This window comes from Amphiprion ocellaris, chromosome 19, assembly GCF_022539595.1.
Source record: "Amphiprion ocellaris isolate individual 3 ecotype Okinawa chromosome 19, ASM2253959v1, whole genome shotgun sequence".
In the NCBI taxonomy this organism is placed as follows: Eukaryota; Metazoa; Chordata; class Actinopteri; family Pomacentridae; genus Amphiprion; species Amphiprion ocellaris.
Genome location: NC_072784.1, coordinates 2072432 through 2081065, shown reverse-complemented (window position 1 = coordinate 2081065; position 8634 = coordinate 2072432). Strand labels below are relative to the sequence as shown.

The 8634-nt window shown below is 38.2% G+C and overlaps 1 long non-coding RNA gene across 3 annotated transcripts; it reads left to right on the top strand.

The window, feature by feature from the left end:
- Positions 1-1546: 1546 nt before the first annotated feature.
- On the top strand, positions 1547-5256 carry LOC118469298 (uncharacterized). Of its 3 annotated transcripts, none has more exons than XR_004846158.2 (6): positions 1547-1993; positions 3492-3589; positions 4115-4263; positions 4365-4465; positions 4755-4972; positions 5051-5256. It is a non-coding gene; the product is annotated as an uncharacterized LOC118469298 (long non-coding RNA). The 3 variants fall into 3 exon arrangements; XR_004846155.2 differs by having other exon boundaries at positions 1547-3142; XR_008599857.1 differs by having other exon boundaries at positions 1548-3589.
- Positions 5257-8634: the final 3378 nt, after the last annotated feature.

Below are 8634 nucleotides of genomic sequence, written 5' to 3'. Positions count from 1 at the left end.
TGGAGCATCTAAGGGTTAAATATGAAACCTTGGCTGTCTGAATCTGTGCTTTTAATGGTGTTGACTGTTTATTTTGCTCAGGATGTGTCTTTTGGCATCAGAAACAACCCACTATATGGACATGTTAGCAAGGTAAAATAAAGAAATAAACCCACGTGGTTTGAAAATGAGCATGAAATCATGATTGAACAACATTTAATCTTGCTGCGGAAGAAGTCACAGTATCCTGAAAATACCACCTTAAAAAAGGATCCCAAATCTCCATCTCATCTCCAGATCTCCCTGCTTCAATTGGTGGACGCTGCCATCAAAACAGACAGTAAAAGTGAGTTTCACTGAGACACAAACAATCCCAACATCCTGGTAGAGCTCAGTTCTCTGCAGAATCAACTTTGGCTGGAGCAGTTTTATGATACAGAAGCTCCACCAAGCTTTTTAGTACATTTAATACTCGATATTATTATAATTTAAAGGAGTAGTCCCACTCTACTGCATTTAAGAAGAAGATAGTGTGCTTCTTTAAATCTGCAGCATTTATTTGGTTTCTTTAGTTCCTTTAAAAGGCTGATTTTTGTGAACAAAACATGCAATGATTCATATTAAATCAAACCACCCAACAGCACACAGGCACATCTGAAACACTACACTGAATAGTTTATAGACAGAAATTTATTTTGATAATCATCTAAGTTGTTTTTCATGAAGAACTGCCTCAGATTTTATGAATTCCAGGTTGATAAATATGAATAGTTGCTGTTTTTTGAGGTTTGAACTGCTATTAGTTTAACAAAACCAGCATCATGAAGGTCATTGTGGGCTGTGGGACACTGCAGCGGCTATTTTTATGAATAAAAAAACAAAAGGATTAATTAATAGAATTAATCAACCAAAACATTCTTGTTATTGTGTTTATTCATTTTCAAGGATAGTTACTTCTAAGTCTCCCCTGTCATTCTGGCTTTGTGTGTTAGCTAAGCTTGGATATAACATGCACAAAAACAGAGTCATTTAACCTTTGTGTCGTACTGCAAGTCAAAAAATATATATTTTCACAGTGAAACTTCTGATGTCAACGTTTTCAACATTTTGGGGAAATTTTTTGGTGGAAAAAAAAGAAATGTTAAAAATGTTTCTGAAGAACATTCACAAAAAAAATCAACCAAAATCCAGCGAAATTCGCTGGATTTCTCTCTCTGGTGTCACAGTCAGACAAGTGTCAAGTTGTTCTTTCCTTTTGAAATCTCACATCTGATTAAAATGGTTGAATTTAATAGTGTTCATGTTGTTGATGCATAAACTCCCACTGCTGGAGTTTCCTTCATCTAAATTCCACTTTTTACGCACTTTGTTTGGTTTGCAAATGAAGTGAAATTGAAGGTTTTTTTCTTGCTATTATTTTACGTGTGTTAAGCTTAAATGAAAAGCATATATTTTTCCATGTTTTTGTTGCTTAAAAGCCACAGTTCTTCATCATATCGTATCCTGAATGGTTCTGTCAGTCTGTGCGCTCTCGGCGCGCTTTGCGTCGTCAGTGAAGTTCCTGATCCGCTGCAGACGAGCAGTGCGCCGCAAACATGCACCCTCTCCAAAGAGGAAAAGACAGGAAGAGCGAGCACCATGAGCGGATTTCACAGCTGAAATCTCTTCACGGTGAACACACTGACAACTACATGTGTGACAAACTCTGGTAGAAAAGGAAAAAAAGGAAGCGAAAAGAGAAAAGAGCGGAATGTTGGCTGAGAAGCAAACCGGGAAGGGAAGGAGGACGACGCTGTGAGAACGGATCTTTCCTGCGAGGCTTCAAACCACCTCAGCGCTCCACGGGAGGAGAGGGACGGGAAGAACCGAAGCAGAGGAGGGGGGTAAAAATGCTCAAAGTTTGGCCGTGTCGTGGACAACAGCTGCAGAAAATGAGCATCATTTAAACGAAGAATGCATGTCGTTTGGGATATATGTGTGATTCTGCAAACATACATCATCTGCACTTCATCAGGTAAGGAGGCAAAGGGAACTCTCATCTCTCAGAACATCACAACAAATATCAGGGAAAATCGGAAATACACCAAGAAAATGTAGCTAATGGAAATGTCCCAGTAGAATGAAGATAGAAGCTGCAGATCTGTTGTATAATTATTCTGATGACTTCCATTGTTTCATTGAGGATGCTGATCATCCTAAGATTTATACTGAGGATGCTCAGTCAGATGAATCACTGCCTACTCATTTGTGTGTTCTTTACAGTATTTATGAGTCAACACGCTCTTTGGGTCCGTGTATATTTTGCCAATTGGATTTTCCGTTCTGAAACGGGTATTGAAAAACAAAAAACAAGCGCACAGCAAAAATTGGAGTGATGAAATTTCAGGGTTAAACATATCAGAGTTGATTTCAACTCTCAAAGTGTTTTTTTTTAACACATTCTGATTCAAATGGTGTTCAGTGTTGGAGTTATTTAACAGAGTTAGCCAAGCCCAAAAGTTAAGGCCCCTGGGCTTCAGCCCTGTAAACCCCGTGCGTCAATTAATCGTCTGCTCAGCTGTGTGTCTTCCATGTTCTGCGGCTGCTGCTGGTTTTACAGACGGATCAGTTTTGGGAAGAGTTTTATACAGACGGTAAGTTAAGTAAATCAAAATTATGGGAACAGTAATATTAAATGAAACGCAGTATTTAAAATGAAAAATCTACGGAGAATTATGCTACTTTTCTAAGCTTTTGTGTTGCTGGTACTGAAGTTCGGTAACTGAACAGTTAATGCTAATGTGTTTAACATTAACATTAGCTAGTTTTTAAATTTTTTTTATTTTAGCTAACAGTCAGACATTAACACGCGGTTTCCTGCGTTTTTCATTGCAATTTACCAAGTCTCATATATGTCTGAAGTCGTGTAAAACAAATTAGTTAGCAAAGTTAATGTTAGTTATTGTGTGTTGTTTTGGACTTAACAGCATGGGCAGCCACAACTCAAGTTACTCAAGTATAATTGCATTTTATAAAGCAACCTAGCTTTACTCAATCACTACACCACTTTGCAGAGGTAAATAAATATTGTAGTAACTAATTATAATCCACCTCTGGTAAGTCAAATAGTGCTGCTCTTCAGCTTCAGAGTGAGTCGTCAGCTGGTAAACTTCGAGTGAAGGAGGTAAGTCTGAATAGTCATGTTAGCAGTGTTAGCATGCCCGCTCGCTCTTTCTTTCAGATTATTTCCTGCTCTTTTACGGAAGGCTCACCTGAACATTTAGCAGACTTAGTGTTTACACCATTGACTGCCTTGACTGCTACATGGTTCACACATACAGCCTCATTCTGGAATCCACTGCATGTGTGTCAAAAGCTTCAATACTGTTTACAGTGTATAGCATGGCCGATACTGGCTTACTGTGTTTATATGAGTGTTTTTAATAATTTTAGCTTGAATCGCTTCAGTTGTTTACTATCAAATGCTTATTACTCTCATTTTCATTTTTTTTTTTTTTTTTTGTATGTCTCAGCAAAATGCTGGTCCAGGTTCGGTACTGCCAACAGCAGAAGTATGTGAAGGTGGATGATGTCGATGGACAGTTGGATTTCATGCGGTTCCATGAAAAAGGTTTGTTTTTAGAATTTGGACTGAAGAGGGAATGAATTTTGTGTAGAGGATTTTATCCAAGTCTGTTTAATCAGACAGTGGTGGATTAGTTTATTAAATGTGAAATCATTTGTGAAGTAAGAACAGTGCTGGCTTAAAAGGTGCACTCAGATGTAACTTATCTTTTCCAGTCATCGAGAGATTTTGCCTGCCAACTGTTGCAAAAGTAGTGTACAAAGATGCGACAGGGACAGAAGTTGATGAAGACATTTTCAGTGACCTTGTCAGCCAAGGCAGTGTGGTTCTAACAGTTTTCTCAAATGATGGTGAGAAATGTAAAGGGGTCAATGACACGAGGCAATCCAATGTCAAATGGTGTAACCTGTATTCTTTTTTTCTCAAATCTATTAGTCTACAGAATAATACATTTGGAGTATAATGTGGAATTAATGTAATTCACTTTTGCAATGCAACAACAATGCAAAACCCTTAGCCACATCACCTTTTCTACACCACACAGAACAAAGTTGTTTTTTTTCCTTCTAGAGTTTTCTGATTGCACCTTGTCCTCTCCATCTGAGTGGTCTGACTCGAGCTTCAGTTCAAGTGCAAGTGCATCAACTATACTTCTAGATGAGGTCCCTAGGAAGAAATCAAGAATTGAAGGCACAATTAATGCAGCGTCTGCTAAAAAGGTTGCAACAAAGCTCAGTTCTCACAGATTTCTTTTAATGTCAACATTTGTAATTCTGTTGTTTATCACAATTTTTGGCTTCTTTCTTTTTTTTTCCTTAAGTTGATCGAAGCTGTACTTGGAACCAGTTCAGGTGGTGAAGAGAAAGATTCGACGAGGATCTGCACCTCCAAATAGCTGCACTGGCTTTTCTCGAGGAGGAGGTAACACAACTGCAAACTGGTCACCTTTTGGCTACAGTCACCTTTCTTATGTCAACCAGTGTAGTAGAAGTGAATGAAGAGGGTTTTAGTTTTATATGTTGTCACCTTTTTCACTACTCTAGAGTTTGTAGGTCTGACATAAGGAAGTAACTGTCCACAAACTAGATAAATGTCCTCATTAACATTTTCTTGTACCTACTGTAATTATATTATTCTGTTTGCATGTACCTATCTGATCTGCAACTAGGGCTTATTTTCTTTAAAGTTTGTGTTGGGTTCTTTTCTTCAGGGGGCCCTAATTTCCAAAGATCCATTGTTGTTGAGAAGCAGCTTGACGGAGATGCTTGCCAGGAGGCCATCTCTTTGCTCAACCATACAACAGACACTTCCTTAATTCTCCAAAAGATGAGAGAGACCTTTCAGTATCATCAGAACCTTATCAATGACCCTGACAAAAGTCTTGATATCCTGTCCATCTTCCCAAGATTCCTGGATACAAAAGGATTGGTAAGTATGCAGTGGTATGTTGAGAATGACTTGAAATTTTGTGCTGAATGTGGTAGTAGTATATTTTCTTTCTCATAGGTGAATCAAGACTTCACTCTCCTGTTTGATGATGAGGTATCCACCAGGCTGCTTCAGAAATGGGATCCGGTCTTCAGTTGTAACGTCATCAAAGAGGCCAAGCAGCTCACCTCAACACCAGAGCTGCATCAGTTGGTGCAGTCAGCAGAGATTCCACCAGGAAGTGATGAGGCAACATATGAGTTTTGCTCTATAGAATTTGCTATAAGCAGGTACAGTCCAATACTCTAATCAATTAAGACCAATTGATTTTTTTAACTTAATTTTTTTTGTTCTGTGTAAATCTTTTTTTTATGAATAAGAAAAAAATGTGAATGACTTCAAGATCATTGAAGTATACTGCCTACTAGTTAGTGTGAATGCTTAAGGTCAGTCGTTAGTTGATAATTAATAGTAAAATCTAAATCATTAAAATCACCATGGCAACACGAGGGCAGGTGTTTTAAATCAGATTATTAGGGGCATATATTAGTCTCAGCTATTGCTTCACCACCAACTTCCTTTAGCTGTCAGTTTACAATTTATTGCAGCACATTTCAACTCTAAACATGTAGGATTTTCTAAATTTTCTTCAGCCTTTTCAACATTGTAACTGCTTTTAGCCCTTTACAAACCATTCCTTTTCCAGCTTTATGCTTTTAATCCTTGTTGCAACAGTGGCATTCAGCCTTCAGCATTCACATGCTTTCTACAGGAAAATGCTCTTTATTCTAATCTCGTTTCAATTGAAAATCTCAAAGGATTCAAAGAATACATTTCTAAGTATTTGCAGTTATTTCATTCTTGTCTGTTCTTTGTCCATAGCTTATGATAAAGAGATGGCCTCCCTTTTGTTGCTGTTATATCTCCTTCCGCCACCACCAGGGGGATCAAAGTCTCCAAAAATCAGCGTCTCTGATGCAGTTCAGAAACTTGTCTTTCACAAGGTAATTTAATATTTATTAGTTTTTATCATGTGTAAAAATGGCAAAGAGGTGGATGAAACAAATTGTAGGCGAGTTTACTTAAACATAGGATGTTTGTATTCATTTCTGTAATGCTATTTTCTCTGACTTACTCCTGTGTCTAATGTCCAATGTCCTTGTGTAAACCCCAGTCTTGCTGTAGTTTGGAAGAGCATCTTCGGAATCAGCAGGGCCAGCAGCCATACCTCCTAGCCGTTGGTCGCCAGAAGAGGAACATCGACAGCTTCTACATTTCCATGGACAAGCGTCTCATCCCTTGCCAGGCAAACCGCTCCCTTGGGGCATTTGATGAGCTTTTTAAAGCTCATTTTGTGTTCAATGTGTCTTATGATGGGGCACTTGTGAATTTCTACACCTTTCTGCAGACAACAGTTTATAATATAGATATGGGAAAAATGAAGGAGTCACCAAGAGTTCGAGACATGAGAGCCAAACTCCTTAACCAGGAAATACTTGTCACAACCCTGAGTTAAAGGCAAGGCAATCTCTTGAAGGCATTGTGAGCAAAATGCTGACATGTTTTTTGTGTAAGAAAGTTTATCCCGGCAGTCAGCAGTTAATTTCCCATTTAAGAGGTGAACATGGTTATTATCCTGGACCTAAGTATAAGTTGTTTTGTTGTCAACCAAGCTGCAGGCTTCAGTTTCAAACTTATGCAGGCTTTAGGAAGCACCTCAATATCGTTCACAGCAATGTTGAGCAAATTGCTCAGACTTCAGCTGTTGCTTGTTCCTCTAGTGATGCAGTTTCACATGCTTTGGAGGACCAGTTTAATTCCCCAAATCTTCCTCAGACTTCATCCAGTGTTCTTCCAGTGTCTAATTCTTCCCATGTTCCAGAGAGCAGTGTTTCAGGACTTAACAGGGATTTATCCAAAGAAATGTGTGCATCTATCGTGGCCAAACTACGGGGTAGTGGCATTTCTAACAGTTTGGTATCTTCACTTGTAGGAGATTTGGAGGAATTGACAAGTGAGCTTCACTCAGAAGCGAAGCAGACCATTATTTCTGCTTTACCCACAACTGACCCCAACATATCTGTAATAAATGAATGTTTTGAAAAATTGGAAAACCCTTTCACTCATCTGAATACAAAATGGAAACGAAATAAATACTTCAACCTAAAATAGGGAGTTGTAGAGCCTAGAGAAATAACACTTGGAGTGAGATATGACACCAGGTGTAATCAGAAATCCGGTACTTATGATCAAGTACCTGTAAAGGATACTTTTATATATGTACCTCTTCTGGAATCTTTGAAGTTCATGTGTAGAAATCCAGAGATTTGTGTTTTCCTGAAGAGAGTGTGTAGGTCAGAGCCTGATGCTTATCATGACTTTTGTGATGGAAGTTACTTTAAAACTCACCCCGTTTTCAGCCAAAAGACATGCATTACAAATTCAGCTATACTATGATGATTTTGAAACAGCCAATCCCCTTGGCTCAAAACATGGAATTCACAAAATTGGCTGCATTTATTTCGTTGTAAGAAACCTACCTCCAAAGTTTAATTCGATTTTGATGAACATTCATTTAGTATCACTTTTCCACACACCAGATCTGCGCAAGTATGGTTTTGATGTTATACTGGAACCACTGATAAATGATGTGAAACAACTGGAAAGCCAAGGGCTAATTCTTCCATTTTCTGATGAGCCAGTATATGGTACAATCTCACAGATCACTGGAGATAATCTAGGGATGCACTCAATTCTTGGTTTTAACGAGTCATTCAGTAGCTGTCATTTCTGTCACCTTTGTTTGATTGAGAAAGATGATTGTCAAACGGTGTACACTGAGGACGATCCTAAAGTGATTATTTGTGGAAAAGATATGTTTGACATGCATTGCCAGTCTCTTAAGGAAAATCTTCAGTTGAAGTCACTGTGTGGTTTGAAAAGAAATTCTGCACTCAATTCATTACAGTATTTCCATGTTTGCAGTAACTACTCATTTGATATAATGCACGACCTTCTTGAAGGTGTTGCTCAGTATGAGATCAAATTGCTATTTGAATATCTCATAGAACACTTCATATCAGAACAGAACTTGCTTTCTAGGATTTATGGTTTTGACTTTAGCGAAAAAAACGCCCCACTGAAATCATATTGGATAATGCTGGCAGTGGCATTGGCTTGAACTCCATCCAGACATTATGTCTCGTGAAAAACATCCCACTTTTGTTTGGTGACATAATTCCTGCAGGGAACAGACACTGGGAATTATTACTACTGTTACTTCAAATAATGAACATCGTTTTTTCACCTTCTCTCACTCTGGGTATGACTGTGTATTTAAAGAATCTGATTGTTGACCACCACAAACTATTTAAGCACTTGTATCCACACAGAAAATTGATACCCAAGCATCACTTTATGATTCATTACCCGTCTTCTATTAGGAAAATTGGCCCATTGTTGTTTGTCTGGTCTATGAGGTTCGAGGCTAAACATAAGTTGTTTAAATATTATTTCAAAAATTTCAAAAACATAACCAAATCACTCGCTAAAAGGCATCAGATGGCCATTGCTTATCACTGGGAAACCTTCACTCTTAAACAGAAGGAATATGGGCCAATTAAATCATTTTCTTTGAGAGATGAGAATGTGGTCAACAGTGA